Source organism: Triturus cristatus, chromosome 1_1 (assembly GCF_964204655.1).
Source record: "Triturus cristatus chromosome 1_1, aTriCri1.1, whole genome shotgun sequence".
Classification (NCBI taxonomy): domain Eukaryota; kingdom Metazoa; phylum Chordata; class Amphibia; order Caudata; family Salamandridae; genus Triturus; species Triturus cristatus.
In genome coordinates this window covers 1,012,670,142-1,012,688,481 of record NC_140579.1, presented here as the reverse complement: position 1 = coordinate 1,012,688,481, position 18,340 = coordinate 1,012,670,142, and the positions used below count along the sequence as shown (strand labels likewise).

Below are 18,340 nucleotides of genomic sequence, written 5' to 3'. Positions count from 1 at the left end.
CTTTTCGGCGTCCTTGATCTGTTCATCGTGCTTGTCCAATTTCAGCACCAGGAAGTCCAAGCGACTATTCATAGTGTACATTGCGCCTGACAAAGAGGAAAGACTCTGTTGCATCGCCAGGAGTAAAGTTTTGACCTTGTCGTCCTGGGTAGGAGGTCGCGTTTGTGAGGGGCCTTCCATGCTTGGTGCGGGTTCTTCAGTGCTTGAGCGAGTGACTGTCTTTTTCGCCTCGAAAACAAGTTTAGGCTGTCGACCCTCTGACTTCCCCATCTTGTAGCTCCGGAAGGAGTAGTGTCCTGCGCTTGTATATGTTGTTTTGCTGGCGTCTGTGGTATAACTTGCAGTGGTCTGCTGTAAGTACAGCAGGGTTCAGGCAAATGAGAGCTCTACTCCAGGTTGACTATCTGCCTGAATAATGAAAGGTAGGTTAGTTGGTTCCGTGGGCCACCAGAGGAGAGAGTCACTCGCGTGGATGCTCAGCGCCGCAGCGCGTAACCCAATAAGTGTCGAGACCCTGTCAAGGATGAGGTGCTGCTTGGAAACCCGTTGCTGGCCTCAGCAATCACTAGGGGAGCAGCGCAGTGGGCAGGCCCTCTGTCAGTGTGTACAGTCCCTTCCCGTATCGTGGTGGTGCGCAACGTCCCGCTGCACACCAGTATTTAGCGTGGCCACTACTTATTGTCTCAGGTACCCAAGGCGTATTGGCAGTGAGAAGCCTGCATTGTAGTTTTCCATTCCTGGGACCCTCGCCTCCGTTCTTTTCCTATCTATGCAGGCCCCCGTCTGGGATGCAGGCTATGCTGCGGTCTTCTGATCCTACACAATATGGCCGGGGGCAGCGCTCCCAGTCTCGTGGGCACCGCAATGAAGCAGCCAATGCTGAGGTGCGATGCCTTCACTCATCCACGGCGGCCATCAGCATCGTGCACCCGTGGCCCTCCAAGAGTCGCCCACTCCACCCCCAGCCACGCCCGGCCACCCTTTCTCGCGGCGGTCGGCACGCTGAAGCGTCTTACGCAGGAGACCTCGTGCTACGCCGCCAATCCTCCGGCAGGTGCAGGCACGGACGTCTAGCGGGGCCACGACATAGCATCTCCCAGGGGGTCGAGAGCCTGTACAGCGTCAGCGGGCATAGAGAGCTTGTGATGGCGGTCCGGCTATAAAATGGCAGCGCTCGGACAACGCAATGGTGTTGAGGTTCTAATATGGACTGGCAATCTCACGCAGCGCCCCACCAGGTCTGGGCTGAAAAACGTGCCTGCTATTGCTTATTCAGGGGTGTGAGAGCAAGAGTCTTGCGGTTCAACTTTTTATTTCCTGTGCGCCGGTGTCAGCTCCCAGTGCCTGATTTCCGCGCGCTCACCCGCCTTCGGCGGTCACACTTCACAGACCGATATGGTTGTCTCTCTGGCATGCAGATGAAGGCGCAGGGTGTTCCCTGGTGATCTGAGATCACGCTGGGTCTCGTAAAGTTTTGGGCGCCAGGCCGTCTCCCAAGCCGCGGCCTAGCACCACGTGTGTAGCCGGGAGCTCACGCAGCGGCGCTCGCCTCACTCAGCACCACTCCTCTCTCTGCTGTTCTCCCGCTGCAGCAAGTATTGTGCCCCACGAGAGGTTCCCGGAGTGCAAACAAGACGAAATTCGCACCGGAGGTTGCGGGCACCCTACTCCATAAGTGCCGGGCTTCGTGGTCACCTTCCTCCGTGGAAAGCAGGATAAATGTATTATTTTGGAGCCGAGCTACCGGAGCCTCACAGCTGAGCGGCCATTCCGGTTGTGCGCCACCTACCGCCCCCCCACTAACTAATGTTTCTTACAGATATATCGTTACACAAGTAAGTAACTTGTGCGATTAGTGGGGCTGTTTCAATGACTTTTTTCAGTATTTATATCTTCCTGTACATGATACCTATGCTTCTGTTTAGAATATCGCTGGAACAGACCATTGACTCTCTAAGTGCAGTACAATCCACTCTGCTTTGTCTTAAAAAAAAAACAATAGAAAAATAATCCCATTGTTCTCTCAATGTTTCTCCTTGTCCTATCCTTCTCCCCAACTTTGTGTTCAATTATATCCTATTAGCCAACCAGAAACCTAGAGCAAGACTGCAGGGGATCATTCGAAATCCCACTCAGATAAGAGGGATGTACTTGCTCATGTAGTTTATGCTCCAGTATTGTAAAATTTTGTGTGAAATTTCTCTCAACACTAGTCTTGATATGGCTGAATAACGACTGCGTGAGAGGAAGGGTTACCCCAAGAGGCTGTACTCGATCAGGCATGAAGGAGGTTCCTTCCAGTGTAGATTGGTATCTATTGGAAGAGTCGTGCAAGATGGTGGTCACTTTAGGACTAGTTAGAGTGCTTATTTGGAGATCTCTCCTGGGCTGGTTAAACCTCCAGTGTGATGCATAGATGAAATAACTCTGCCTCTTTTTGTCCCTACAGTAACTTCTCTCAAGGACTGCAGGAGCTCTTATCGGAGGCCAGAATGATGGACATGGCTTCGTCGATCACGTATGTGATCAAGCTTTATGGCATGTATGAGGGCCTGACTGAGGATGGGCATGTCTGTCATGGAATCATCATGGAGTACCTGGAGAATGGTAGCCTGGCCTCTCTGCTACACCGTGTCCACCCACTGCCTTGGGAGCTCAAGATACGCATTCTGCATGAAGTAGCCCTAGGCATGAACCGCCTTCACAGCTTGAAGCCACCCTTGCTGCACCTTGACCTCAAGCCCAGCAATGTACTCCTGGACGATGACCTTCATGTTCGAGTAAGCACTTGGAGCTTTAATAGTTAGTTGGCTGGACTGATGGATGATGTGGATTGATTTCTCATAGTTCAACTGTTGTTGTGTATGGTAATAGTCATGAACAAGATCAAATTATTTATTACCAAAGAGTTTCTTGTGAAGTGCAGGACATCTAGCCTGGCAGCTTCTACAGAGCATTGATAGAATGAGAAGAGGTCTAATGTGGCAGAGGGTTTCATTGATGTAAGGTGATGCATCCCTATTTGGTATTCTGATAACACTACTCTTGTTGATGCCAGAGATCTGGTGTATTCTAGGAGTTATTTGAACCATAGGTTATTGGAATGTTCTTTCAGAATGGAGACTGGTGTACAAGACATTCCTGAGTTTAGGCCTTACCTGGCTTTGTTCTTTTAAGGTTTGTTGCTGGGAAAGGTGGACATACATCAATTGAAGGTCCATAACTGGACTAGAAGCAGCACAGGAATCTAGGTAAAACTGACATCTTAACCACACTAATTCTTTCAAGCTGGGAGATGAATTTCACATACCATCTTGACAAATCCAGCCTCAGGGCTGCAAGTAGATGTGGGAAATTAGCCCAGTATAGGCCATTCACTGAATGTGTGACCTTTACCCCCAGACCGTCTCAGTCCATCTTAAGAGGATGGGGCTCTAGAGCTTCCAAGGCAATGACCTAGCTAAACATTTAGTCCTCACATTGATTAATCTACTTACTCAAACTGGTTCAGATGTAATTAGATGGCAGCATGTGATGTTTCCAGGATTCTCAAGGTGAGTAAATCATCATCAGGGAAGAGCATTAATTTATTTTTCTTGCCTCCAAAGCAACGTTCCTTATCCCCTGATCTGTCCTGATATGATTCTTCATGAATTCTGTACAGATTGGCTTACATAGCTGAAAGGTAGATAAGGCCTCCCGTTAATTGGCCATTAATAAGGTAAAAGACTGGCTAAAGTCCACCCTCTTAACTGCTTTCAACCATATCAGTGGCGTTCTTGGCATTGAGAGATACAAGGATTACCAGCGCTTTCCTCTGCTTTCTCTACAATAGGGATCACCCTCTTTCAAATCGTCATGGGTCTCTTTCTCCTTGGTAATTCCTGATTGATTATCCCTGGAATTAGGTCACCAGGACACAAGGCAAGATATCGAGAAGGATTATAGGCCTGTATCAGGGCTACAGACATGGGTTCTTCAGCATATAGGTAATATCCGCTTCCCCACAAAGAAAGTAGTAGTGCCAGAACTACTGAAGGAACTTTAATACAAAGATGGTAGTAAACCAGCTGTAGAAGTTCCCAGAGAAGCCAAGTGGGCTAGGAGCGTTAGTAGCTTTAAGAACACTTATGTCCCTGGTAACCGCCACTTCTACTATGGACTTGAAATTCAGCACTTTGTTGGTAACATTAAAAGCCAGTGGCTATTATATATGTGGCTCGGACTACAAGGGATCGGCCACATATACTTACTCATAGAAAGTTTGAAACACCCAGCTTTCACTTACATCTCCATGGACTTTGTCCCACGTCAGGGTGAAAGTCTCCATAACATATGTCCTCTCAGTCAGTGTTTTCAGTTGTTGTGCTAACTAAGTCATTGGTTTGTTCCCCTGGGTCCTAGAAGTTCCTCTTGTGGTACAGCACAATTCATATAGTCTTATCCATTACACAGACATGGTGGCCTGCTAAATTGCAACCTACCTCATTAATATTCGTTAGTCAGGTCGATTTTCAACCCAAATGTAATTTGCAATTAGGAAATAAACATTTCATACATTTAGAATACCAATTACCAAATAGCGATTAAGTCAAAGCTTGTATAATCATGCTGTTAGTACACTCAAGCAACCGGTTGGACTCCGCTCTAAGCTGGTTTGCAATTCACCTTCTTACACTTCACCTTGCACTGCCGCGCAAGCTGCTGAGTACTTCTATTTTGTTTCTACCACTGGTTAAGCAGAGCAATCCGTGAAGAATACGTTCTGATAAGATTCAATGTGTATGGCTTTTGGAGTTGGAGTTACATTATGTTCGTATTGGAGAGAAGCCTGTGTACGAAAAATTCGATCATCCACTGCACTTAAAGAAGAGGCCTACTGCACCCACCTCCAGTGTAGGGCGCGAGCATTGGTAGAAACCCCAATCATGAGTTTTCCCTGCACCAAAGAGCGCGCCTTGAAAATAGCTGTTTATACAGTTGTAAGAATTTTTACAATTGAAGCAAAATGTGCTTCAGCTGGAAAATACAATTGAGACTCATATGCTATAGGAACTGCCTGTCCCTCATTGTAGGTCACACAAGTATAACCAGAGTAGCTTGGTCTAACTCTGAGTAACTAGGTTGGTCTTACTATCCCTAGTTTTTGTAAATATTCTGTCTCTACCATGACTGCTTGCAGAGCACACAAGATATCCATCTGTCTGTCCATTGTTGTGCTGAAAACGTGAAAGAAATCAAGTCATACAAGGACTTTATTCACTCATCATTGTGAGACAAGTAGGTGCATTCCATGTGTGTCTGGAGGCTGTAAGGTAGCAAGTTTCTGAAGAGAATCAGATGCCAAACCCTTGCCCTTATTGGATAACTCGTATCTGAGGAAAGTCACTGTAAGGTATGCAATCTTTGATTTTATAAAGTTAATCCTGTATCATGTGATGAACCTGAAATCAGTGCTGGAAAGCCAGCTGTATTTCCTGAATGTAGTAGTATCATTTTCGAAGTTTACATTGCTTCTAGCCTTTTATGAAATTTCTTGTACATTCATTGGGCGTTCTTGATGATGTTCCTCACCACATCAATGTGCTATTCCACAACTCTGGATTTGGGCATCCAGTTCTGATTGTCTTTGGTAAAAGGAGCTCTTCCCTGTATCATAGTAAATAGATTGTACCCCGTGACTATGCAGGTCATTTGGTATATACAAACAATTTTCCTCACTTTAAGTATCGATCCTCTCTCCTACTCTTAGTCCTATGCATTGCACCTTCAATAACACGATGGAACCTCTCAACCTCACGATTTCCTTCCTGATAATAAACAAATGTGAACGTATGTTCCACCCCAAACCATCCTAAAACTTTTTGGGCCTTTAACTGAGCAGTGTCTGTAATCAATATCTAAGGTACTCCTTTTCTCTGAAAGACCTCATCCAAGAAACCATAACAGAATCTATTTCTGGCCATTTAAAAAACAAAAAATTAATAGTACTAGCTGCTTCTGCTGGAGCAGAGTTTTCTGTTGAAAATCTATTGGGTTTTTTAAGCTCTGGTTTGTCTATTGTCGAAAGAAATTAAAATTATTAATTTATAATTACTAATTATTTGTTTTGTGTAAATGTTTTAATTAACCAATAAGAAATAACAAGAGAAAACTACACGTGGGGAAGCATTTGTGTCGTTTACTAATAATGAGCATGTTTTATTAATAAATGTTGCTGAGTGCTGTTTATTTTAAAGCACAAAAAACGCTTTTTAAATGTCGTGTACTAATGCTTTTCTTGTGTTGCAAAGGCTAGATAATTACATACACATAAGGGTATTAGTGGGGTTAACACTGTTTAATCACTATGCTGTGGTAACGTTGTTTTTGTCTCTTTTAATTAAGATGATACGTTTTGGCCTAGTAAAAAATGGCTACCGTTTAAAGCCTGCATTTGGGTAGTCGAACTCTGATGAGAAGGCCTTGCTGAACATGGTCGAGAGTCATCTGACCACAGTCTTCGCCTGGTTAAAAGTTTTCCGTGAGGACAGCAGCTCTGGGCGGACATCCAAATGTCCTTGGAAGACAAAGGAGCCTCAATGAACATTATGATCATCATGCTGGTTCCGAGGAAATATGAACATGAAAAAGAAACATTTCAAGATTTAGTTCCTGTTAGACCTGTCAGCCCTTTGGGTGGTCCCTCCTCATCATTATTTATTTTGTCCCACTTTTGCCTCAAACCCTGTTTGAATTTTTCCTTTTTGGGAACCACCAGACTTTTTCGTGTTGCTGCAGATTCAGGGAGCCATTTTATCTACCCCTGAAACTTCTGTCTGAGGGCCTGGAGCACAAAATGGTGGCCACCTGTGACATCACCAGCATCCACTGGAACCTACCAGCACCTTCCAGAACATTCCAGAACCCTGTGACCGTTGGAGGCGGTTTAGAATGTTGGGAAGCTAAGACAGAGAGTTGGCAGTTGGAGCTGGCAGTTGGCACCTGACTGGTGAAGAGAGAGGAGCAGAAACCTGAAGGAGGAAGGAGTGAGGCAGCAGGGGTGGAAACTTGTGCCTGGAGTGGGGTCCATAAACCCACCCTTGATACTAGTCCCTACTGACTGAGCCCAGCCTGGAGCCCTGTGTGGGAAGAAGCAAGAAAAACCATCTTAAGGACCTGGACAGCAGGAACAGGCCTTAGAAGTCAAGGAAGCAAGTACCTGACCTGTTTATTGGTTTCCCTGGAGCCGGACGTCGAGTAGCCTGGAGACCTGGAGCCTGAGGTGGAGAAGCGGCGCTGACTGGAAAAGCAGATGTCGTACCCAGAGCCGCCAGAGATCGTGAGAGGGCGCCGACGGAGGACGTGAGGTGTACCAGAGGTCGAGGAGGAAGTCAACCAAGGTCGAGTGAGCGGTGTCGACGGGGGAGTGAAGTCCGCCCTCCAGAGTCGCCGGAGACCGAGGTGAAGTGTGCCGGAGGTCGGGAGTGGAGATCGCACTCCGGAGTCGCCGGAACCAGAGAGAATCGTGCCGGAGGTCGGGAGTGGAGGTCGCACTCCGGAGTCGCCGGAAACCTGAGGAGAGGAGCACCGGAGGTCGGGAGTGAGGATCGCACTCCGGAGTCGCCGGAAGTCGACATCGAGCCAAGGCCGGCCGACGTCATCGAAGTTGAGGTCGCCATCGGACCGGAGCCGCCCGAAGTCGACATCGAGTCAAGACTGCCCGACGCCATCGAATCGGAGGTCGAGATCGAGCCGAGGCCGCCGACATCGAACCGGAGCCGCCTACCGGTGTCGTCAGGAACTGACATTGTGCCGAGGCCGCCGACGTCGAACCGGATCCGCCTCACGGCGTCGACACGACTCCAGCGGCGTCGGAACATCAGAAAAAGGGCAGTAAGTGGAATAGAGGGCGCCAAAGGCCCTGTGGAATCCTAAGAGACTACTCTAGGGGTTAGAGAGGTGCTGGAACCAGCTGGACTGTGCCAGGGGTGAGCTGGGACTAATCTAGAGGGGTTGTGTGGAGTGAGAGAGCCAGGTCTCTGGTATTCCCCCCTTGATCTACCTCAGTTTAGGCCTCAGCCTTGTCCAAGCCAGGGAGTAGACACCCTCGAGCCTTCCACATCCCCACAAGCTGTGCCTGGGCCAAATCAGCCCTTAGGAATTCAAATGTGATCTGATTCTATGAGTGTCACTGTCAGCTTTTAATTATTTATTAGGGGCACTGTATTTATTGTATTTAACCTATTTATTGCTTCACTGTATTTATTGGTCCACAGTATTTATTGATGCACAATATTTATTGGTTTACAGTATTTATTGTCTCAGAATATTTAATTGCCTGTATGTATTGCACTTATATTTATGCCTTCATTATTTATGATCACCCCTATTTATTGAATCATTAAGCCAGTATTTATTTGACCTGCACTATTTAAAAAGTTTGTATATTGTGATTGTTATTTATTTATCTAATCAGCAACTAAGAGAAAAAGAAGATAAAGAAAGATATTTTCATAATTTTTACGGTGTAGAGTCGTTTTTGGAACGGATGCACGCATGGTTATTGTATGGGTATGTCGTATGCTTAGCACGGAGCCTGATTCCTGACCACTCGAGCCAAGCTACCACAGTGTATGTCTGGGAGAACACCACCACCCTTCCAGTGTGGGAGTGTTTTTCTAACATAATTGGTGTTCAGCGGTGGGATAGAGCTGTGCCTACGTATACTCAACAATAACTGTGGGTAGTCCATAGGCCTACACCGGGAGTTTTCTCAAAGCGGCCTTCCTAATTGTGGGTTTTTGTTTTTTCCAAATTTACTCTGGTGGTGGGAGGAGGTATTATTAAAGGTACCCCCCTGCATTGTTACTGCAAATAACTGTCCTCTGACCTGAGTGGGCAAGATGGAGTTTGTACTGGAGAATTTAGAAACGTACACTGTGGCCCAACTCAGGGAGTTTTGCCAGCGGGAGGGGGTGTATTGTCCCCCAGGAGCAAAGAAGGGTGCACTCCAAACCAGCTTAATGGCTTGGGGGGAGGCACGCCGAGAAAGCAAGGCTGAGGAGGAGGACAGGGATAGAGAGCCCGACAGTGAGGGAGCTGGTTTGTACCAACCGGAGGTGGGGAACCTGTCAGCGGGGCCCAGGACACTTTCCAGGAAGGGCAGCAGTGCCTCTAGCGGTGGCTTGTCTGAAGTGGAGTTAACAGACCGGAGGGAGAAAAGACAGCTCACATGGGACTTAGCAAGGCTGGAGAAGGAGAAAGAGGAACAGAGGATGGCTCATGAGATAAGGCTGAAAGAGATAGATCTTCAGATCCTGAGAATCGGGGCACACCCTGTACCTAACGGTGGCAGCGAAGAACGAGAGTACACCAGGGAACCCAAACCCTACCTGCCAAAGGACATAGTAGCTAGCTATGGGGTGGGTGATGATATCGCCAAGTGGCTAGCGGCCTATGAGGTCTCGTTAAGGGCCCATGGGGTTCCAGAGAAGTACTGGGGAGGGGGATTGTACAAGTACATGCCTCCAGCTGGTAGGGATGCTTTATTGGCCCTCGAAGAGGATGAGCAGACCCACTACCCCACCATGAAACTGGCGCTCATAAGAAAGTTTGGACTAACACCCGAAAAGTACAGACAGAAGTTCAGGGGTAGTCACAAACTGGGCACACAGAATTGGGTGGACTTCCTGGACTATGCAAAGAAGGCACTAGAGGGTTGGATTCAGGGCAGTGAAGTGAGGAACTACGAGGGGTTGTTTGACCTAGTACTGAAGGAACACCTGCTTGAGAAATGTTCCCCTGAACTGCGGCAACACCTGGTGGATAGCAAGCTGACCAGTCCCCGGAAGCTTGCTGAGGAGGCGGACATTTGGGCTAGTACCCGGGTGTCCACAAGGGGGACTGGAGGGGATACTCAAAAGGCCGGACAGGGCGCCCCCCAGAAGAAAGAGGGAGGGGAAAAGAAAAAGGAGTTCTCCAAAGGCCCCCAAAATAACTTCCAAGGAAAGGGAACAGGATTCACCCCTAGGGCTAACCCACCCAGAAACCCTAATCCTGGCCAGAGTCAGCAGCCAAGGGTTGTCCATTGCTACGAGTGCGGTGGCGTTGGATACTATAAAGGAGATCCGAAGTGTCTGAAATGACCACCCCCTCCCATTGGAGGAAAGACCCCCGGAGTAGCTAGTGTAGTGCTCGGGGAGGAGATGCCCTTAACTAAGGGAAGGGAGTGGGCGGGTGTCACTTTAGTGTCCCTGGGAGAACGGGAGATGGTTCCCAAGATCCAGGTGCCCGCAAATACCGCAAAGTATGGGCAGTGGGTCACCATCAACGGCCAAAGAGGGGAGGCTCTGAGAGACACAGGAGCCAGTATGACTATGGTGCGTAGCCAACTGGTGTCTCCAGAGCAGGTAATTCCCGATGTACTCCACCCAGCCGCGATGGCTGACGGCAGAACAGGCCACTATCCAGTGGCCGAGGTTCCCTTTGAATGGGGGGGGGTTGCAGGTTCACTTCGAGTTGCCGTAAGCCCTGCCGTGCCAGTCGATTGCCTACTGGGGAATGACATGGAGCACAACGCTTGGAAGGAGGTGGAATACCGGACTCACACTGAGATGCTGGGTACACCTGACTGGGCCTGTGTGAGCACAAGGTCCGCGACTACCCGGAGAGGGAGTTCGTTTCGGCTGGAGCCTGGAACAAAGGCCCAGCCAGCTGCCAGTCAAGGGAAGAACCGAGGACAGGAGGAGCCTGCCTCGGTGTCCACACCCCGTAGGACGGATAGGCCACCGGAGGTGGTGGACCAGGAGTCTGCGGTGGGGGACGTTACCAAACTGGAGGACCTACCCATCCCGGCCGAGTGGCACGTGGAGGGAGGCCCGTCCAGGGAGGAATTCTGCCAGGGCCAGAGGGAGTGCCCTACCCTTGAGGGGCTGAGGCGACAGGCCGAAGCCCAGGCAGCAGGGAACGTTGAAGGGAACTACAGTGTTTACTGGGAGGATGGCCTCCTCTACAGTGAACCCAAGGCACCCCTACACGGATCGTCACGAGCCTTGGTAGTCCCTCAACGTTATCGAGCCTTCCTTATGGAGTTGGCTCACGAGATACCATTGGCAGGACACCTGGGGCAAGACAAGACCTTCGCCCGTCTTGTCCCACACTTTTATTGGCCTCAGATGAAAGTGTCGTCCGATACCTATTGCCGGACATGTGTGTCTTGCCAAGCCAGTGGGAAAACAGGGGTGAAGCTGAAAGCTCCCCTGGAACCACTTCCTGTCGTTAGCACCCCCTTTGAAAGGGTGGGCATCGACATTGTGGGTCCATTAGATCCGCCGACTACAGCTGGTCACAGGTTTATCCTGGTTCTGGTGGATCATGCCACACGGTACCCAGAGGCAATACCTCTGAGGACCATAACAGCACCTGTTGTGGCTAGGGCCCTGATGGGAATCTTTACCCGAGTGGGTTTTCCCAAGGAAGTTGTGTCCGACAGGGGGACCAACTTCATGTCAGCGTACATGCGGGCCATGTGGAAGGAGTGTGGAGTGACATACCGGTTCACCACTCCTTACCACCCCCAGACAAATGGTCTGGTGGAGAGGTTTAACAAAACCTTGAAGGGCATGATCAGAAGTCTGCCTGAAAGCCTGCGGAGGAAATGGGACGTCCTCCTACCCTGTTTACTCTTTTCTTACAGGGAAGTGCCACAGAAGGGAGTGGGCTTCAGCCCCTTCGAGCTTCTGTATGGGCACCCTGTACGTGGACCTCTCAACCTGGTGAGAGACGAATGGGAAAGAACTCCCAGAAAGCCTACCCAGGATGTGGTGAGCTACATGCTGGCCTTCCGGAGCCAAATGGCTAAGTTGTGGAAGCAAGCTTCTGACAACTTGGAAGCCAGCCAAGCAGTGATGAAGGCGTGGTATGACCACAACGCTCACCCGGTGGAGTTGGAGCCTGGCCAGAAGGTGTGGGTGATCGAACCAGGAGAGCTTAGTGCCCTCCAGGATCGCTGGTCAGGACCCTTTGAGGTGTTGGAGAAGAAGGGTAAGGCTACCTACTTGGTGGACCTGAAGACCCCTCGTCAGCCCCTGCAGGTGCTGCATGCCAACCGCCTCAAACCCCACCACGAGAGGCCCGAAGTCATCTTGATGATGGTGACTGACGGAGGAGAGGACGTGGAAAGCGAGCCTCTCCCCGATTTGTTCGCGTCTCAAGAAAAGGATGGGTCGGTGGAGGGAGTGATTCTCTCCCCATCTCTAACTCCTGAACAGCAGGAGGACTGTCGCCAGGTCCTGGGGCAGTACTCTTCGTTGTTCTCCCTTGTCCCGGGTAGGACTCACCTGTGCGTCCATGACGTGGACACAGGAGACAGCCCACCTGTGAAGTCCAAGATCTACCGGATGTCAGACAAGGTGAAGGCCAGCATTCATAGTGAAGTCACTAAGATGCTGGAGCTAGGAGTGGTCGAACCTTCTAGCAGCCCCTGGTCCAGTCCGGTGGTACTAGTACCAAAAGCTGCACCACCGGGTGCCCAACCGGAACTGAGGTTCTGTGTGGACTACCGGGGACTGAATTCAGTGACCAAAACTGATGCTCATCCGATCCCTAGGGCGGATGAATTGATTGACCGGCTGGGAGCTGCCCAATATCTAAGTACCTTTGACCTTACTTCTGGGTACTGGCAGATCTCTTTGACTGATGGAGCAAGGGAAAGGTCAGCCTTCTCCACGCCCAATGGCCACTACCAGTTCTGTGTGATGCCCTTTGGGCTCAAGAACGCACCTGCCACGTTTCAGCGCCTGGTAAACCAGATCCTCACGGGAATGGAGAGTTTCTCTGCTGCTTATCTGGATGACATAGCCGTCTTCAGTAACAGCTGGGAGGATCACTTGCGTCACCTGCAAGCTGTTCTCCAGGCCCTGAGACAAGCTGGATTGACGATCAAGGCCAGCAAGTGCCAGATCGGGCAGGGGTCGGTAGTGTACCTGGGACACTTGGTGGGTAGGGGAGCGGTGCAACCCCTCCAGGCGAAGATCGAGGCCATCATGGCCTGGGAACCCCCCAAGACACAGACTGAGGTCCGAGCTTTTCTGGGCCTCACGGGATATTACCGCCGCTTCGTGAAGGGGTACGGTACCATCGTAGCCCCCCTCACGGAGCTCACGTCCAAGAAACAACCTCGACGGGTAGTCTGGACGGAGGCTTGTCAGCAGGCCTTTGTGAGATTGAAGAAAGCCATGTGCGAGGCCCCGGTCTTAAGGGCCCCAGACTTTTCCAAGGAGTTCATTGTCCAGACGGATGCATCAGAACATGGCATTGGGGCAGTGTTATCGCAACTCAATGAAGAGGGTCTGGATCAACCCGTGGTCTTCCTATCCCGGAGACTACTTCCCAGGGAACAGAAGTGGAGTGCAATAGAGCGTGAAGCCTTTGCAGTGGTATGGGCTCTGAAGAAGTTGCGGCCATACCTGTTTGGCTCGCACTTCCTGGTTCAGACCGACCACAGACCCCTTTGTTGGCTGATGCAGATGAAGGGGGAGAATCCCAAGTTGTTGAGGTGGTCTATTTCCCTACAGGGAATGGACTTTCAGGTGGAACATCGGCCTGGAGTGGACCACGCCAATGCAGACGGTCTCTCAAGGTATTTCCGCCTTAGTGATGAGAACTCCCAAGGGGTTGGGTAGCTCTCCCCACTTTCAGCTGGGGGGGACGCGTGTTAGACCTGTCAGCCCTTTGGGTGGTCCCTCCTCATCATTATTTATTTTGTCCCACTTTTGCCTCAAACCCTGTTTGAATTTTCCCTTTTTGGGAACCACCAGACTTTTTCGTTTTGCTGCAGATTCAGGGAGCCATTTTATCTACCCCTGAAACTTCTGTCTGAGGGCCTGGAGCACAAAATGGTGGCCACCTGTGACATCACCAGCATCCACTGGAACCTACCAGCACCTTCCAGAACATTCCAGAACCCTGTGACCGTTGGAGGCGGTTTAGAATGTTGGGAAGCTAAGACAGAGAGTTGGCAGTTGGAGCTGGCAGTTGGCACCTGACTGGTGAAGAGAGAGGAGCAGAAACCTGAAGGAGGAAGGAGTGAGGCAGCAGGGGTGGAAACTTGTGCCTGGAGTGGGGTCCATAAACCCACCCTTGATACTAGTCCCTACTGACTGAGCCCAGCCTGGAGCCCTGTGTGGGAAGAAGCAAGAAAAACCATCTTAAGGACCTGGACAGCAGGAACAGGCCTTAGAAGTCAAGGAAGCAAGTACCTGACCTGTTTATTGGTTTCCCTGGAGCCGGACGTCGAGTAGCCTGGAGACCTGGAGCCTGAGGTGGAGAAGCGGCGCTGACTGGAAAAGCAGACGTCGTACCCAGAGCCGCCAGAGATCGTGAGAGGGCGCCGACGGAGGACGTGAGGTGTACCAGAGGTCGAGGAGGAAGTCAACCAAGCTCGAGTGAGCGGTGTCGACGGGGGAGTGAAGTCCGCCCTCCAGCGTCGCCGGAGACCGAGGTGAAGTGTGCCGGAGGTCGGGAGTGGAGATCGCACTCCGGAGTCGCCGGAACCAGAGAGAATCGTGCCGGAGGTCGGGAGTGGAGGTCGCACTCCGGAGTCGCCGGAAACCTGAGGAGAGGAGCACCGGAGGTCGGGAGTGAGGATCGCACTCCGGAGTCGCCGGAAGTCGACATCGAGCCAAGGCCGGCCGACGTCATCGAAGTTGAGGTCGCCATCGGACCGGAGCCGCCCGAAGTCGACATCGAGTCAAGACTGCCCGACGCCATCGAATCGGAGGTCGAGATCGAGCCGAGGCCGCCGACATTGAACCGGAGCCGCCTACCGGCGTCGTCAGGAACTGACATTGTGCCGAGGCCGCCGACGTCGAACCGGATCCGCCTCACGGCGTCGACACGACTCCAGCGGCGTCGGAACATCAGAAAAAGGGCAGTAAGTGGAATAGAGGGCGCCAAAGGCCCTGTGGAATCCTAAGAGACTACTCTAGGGGTTAGAGAGGTGCTGGAACCAGCTGGACTGTGCCAGGGGTGAGCTGGGACTAATCTAGAGGGGTTGTGTGGAGTGAGAGAGCCAGGTCTCTGGTATTCCCCCCTTGATCTACCTCAGTTTAGGCCTCAGCCTTGTCCAAGCCAGGGAGTAGACACCCTCGAGCCTTCCACATCCCCACAAGCTGTGCCTGGGCCAAATCAGCCCTTAGGAATTCAAATGTGATCTGATTCTATGAGTGTCACTGTCAGCTTTTAATTATTTATTAGGGGCACTGTATTTATTGTATTTAACCTATTTATTGCTTCACTGTATTTATTGGTCCACAGTATTTATTGATGCACAATATTTATTGGTTTACAGTATTTATTGCCTCAGAATATTTAATTGCCTGTATGTATTGCACTTATATTTATGCCTTCATTATTTATGATCACCCCTATTTATTGAATCATTAAGCCAGTATTTATTTGACCTGCACTATTTAAAAAGTTTGTATATTGTGATTGTTATTTATTTATCTAATCAGCAACTAAGAGAAAAAGAAGATAAAGAAAGATATTTTCATAATTTTTACGGTGTAGAGTCGTTTTTGGAACGGATGCACGCATGGTTATTGTATGGGTATGTCGTATGCTTAGCACGGAGCCTGATTCCTGACCACTCGAGCCAAGCTACCACAGTGTAAGTCTGGGAGAACACCACCACCCTTCCAGTGTGGGAGTGTTTTTCTAACAGTTCCGTCTTCCGTCTTTTTATTTTTGTGATTTTTCTGAGCGGAGATTTTCCAAATGTAGCGATGCTACATCCTTTCCTGCTTGCTTTGCTCAGCGGTTCAGCGGATATCGAAAACATTTTATGTTGCCTTCTATTGTTAAATTCATTATAAATATTGTTAGCTTAGAGAGGGTTCGTTCGTTGCATTTTGGATTCTGAGGCCACTTCTTTCTGAACTTGCGTTGGTGGTGCTGTGAGGACGGTGACCCAAGAGACTTCTATTGAGAGACCTGTCCTGATGACCCATTTATGACATTTAGCTAGAATAGGTAACTATGAGAATAATGATTTATTTTGATTGCCTTTCCATTTGAACTAATTTTAGATAAAGAATCATAATTTTAAATACAGTGTTGGTTATTATTTCTTGTCAAATATTGAGTACTCTATTATGATTATTGTTGATTATTATTGGTTAAATCATGACTCAAGACAGTGTCAATTAGGTCTTATCGACCATAAGTGTAGATGCAGGGTGTTTAGAAGGTTTTCTTCCCACAGGTTCAGTGCTAAAGAGTAATCTGAGTGTATGTTAGTGAAATGGGCCCTAGCGTATGATGAGTGTATGTGCGTGTATCTGTGAATTTACTCTATCTGTGGAAGTAGGGAGAATTTGTACACCCCAATCTGCACCAATTTCCTGGTAGCAGAATTTGATGGTTATTGATGATTGTCTTGATCTGATTAGATTGCTTGTACATTGGCTTTGATTTATTGATTATTGATTGATGTTGGTATATGTACTAATACTATATGTTGAAGTCGTCATGTTGAGTTTTATGTAGTGCTTCTGGAATTTGGGAGCTGGTAGCAGTTCCGTAGTAGGGCAGAGGGAAGCATATGCTGCTCTCGGGAAAGACGGGATTGTTGGTCCTGTACGTATGCAGGAGAAAAACGTGTGACAATTGAAGTTGCGCGTCACATTGTCTGGGTTCGGAATTAGTGACATCGTTGTGTGTTACTATTAGATATATTTCTGGTATAAAAGGAGTGTGTATGGTAGCGAAGGTTATCTGTGAAACTCTGGTCTTAAGTCCCAGGGATCCGTAAGGTTCACCGTTAAAGCTTATCGCGGGAGGAGTAATAGGTATTCTCTGAGCTTGTTTGAAGGACTGGGCAGAGGTAAACACTGCTTGGTTAACGTATGTTATAATTCTGTAGTGGGGCAGATTGTTCGCTGTTCTCGGGAAAAGCAGGATTCTGTGTGTATGTACTACATTTTCTTGTATGAATGTGCGTGAATGCTCATATATTTAGTTGATTGTAAAACTCTTTGGAGCAGTCCTAGAGGAAACAATTAATGAATGCATGCTACTGTGTCAACGGGATTCTTGTGAAATAGATTTTCTTTACTATTCTTTGGTTAGCGAAGCAGACAATGGAGATGTTTATATGTTGTAACTAATAGATTTTGTAGAATCTGACACGAAGTCTACTGAGAAGTTTTGTAAAGGAGGGGTAGACGACTGACAGGAGACAGGAGCAAGAGACTGCAGCGACTGCTGACGTCAAACAGACCGCGCTCTGATTGGATATTGGATCAGAACAATGCTCGCGCTGAGATTGGTGCGTTGGTGTGAGCCGCGCAAGGATTGGAAAGAGTCACCTTGTATTCTTGTGACGTAGACGCTCCAGGATTGGTGCGTTAGTGTGAGTCGCGCTGTTATTGGATAGAACATCGTACTATTCAGTTGTATTACGGAAGGGATTAGAAAGTTTGGTAAAAGCTAAAATGTATTACCAAGAAGAGAAAAAGAAAAAATCTTTGTTCAGAAAGATTAAAAATTGGTTCGATAAGGATAAAGATGTTAAAACAAGAGAAGGTGAATTGTTACCTCCATCGAAAACGCCTGCATCCTTTATGGCTGTGAGATATGGGTATCATACCTGTATATGGTTGGAGAATTGGGTTAGGTATACTAAAGAAGATGGTGTTCTAGCATTTCCAGAACATGGTTCATTTAATCTGGCCGTGTTGAAAAATTTGCGGGAAAAGATGTTATGTCTTGACCCAAGACCAAGGCCGACACAGTTTGAGGCTTTAGTGGAATGGGAAGAGGAAGTACATGAGCGAGAAAATCAAAGGTCTGGGGGAAATTATAGGTACATGTTTGGGAGGAGACATGATCGTGAAACTCATCATGATCGAATGAAGAGATGGCGAGATGCTAGTATGTCAGAGGGATTATACCCTATGAGAACAATTGAAGAGAAGGGTACAGAAAGAGTTCCTGAGGCAGAAGTGAGAAGATATGGAGTTAATGAGTATGAGGATGAAGTCTTGAATGACATGATTTACAAAAGACCACCTCCATATAGACCAGAACCAGAAGAAAGCACACCAGTTGTTTCTCCGATAAGAGATACATTACGTATCATTGAGACAGAAAATGTGACACCTGAGTTAAGAAGTGGTAATCCTTTCAGGGAGAGAGAGAATAGAAGCGGTGACGAAAATACGAGAGAATTAGCCAGAACTACATCGGAGTTGACTGAAAAGATTAGAGAGCTGACAAAGAATCTAGAAGCTGTTACGGTGCCTGTAACCATAGGTCCGGTTATGCCTGTTTTTGATAAGCAGAGGACGGGTGAAAA

General features: G+C 48.7%; 1 pseudogene; it reads left to right on the top strand.

Annotated features, from left to right (window-relative positions):
* The window catches only part of LOC146871453 (receptor-interacting serine/threonine-protein kinase 3-like), a 376,914-nt pseudogene that overhangs the window by 44,695 nt on the left and 313,879 nt on the right, over nucleotides 1–18,340 (top strand).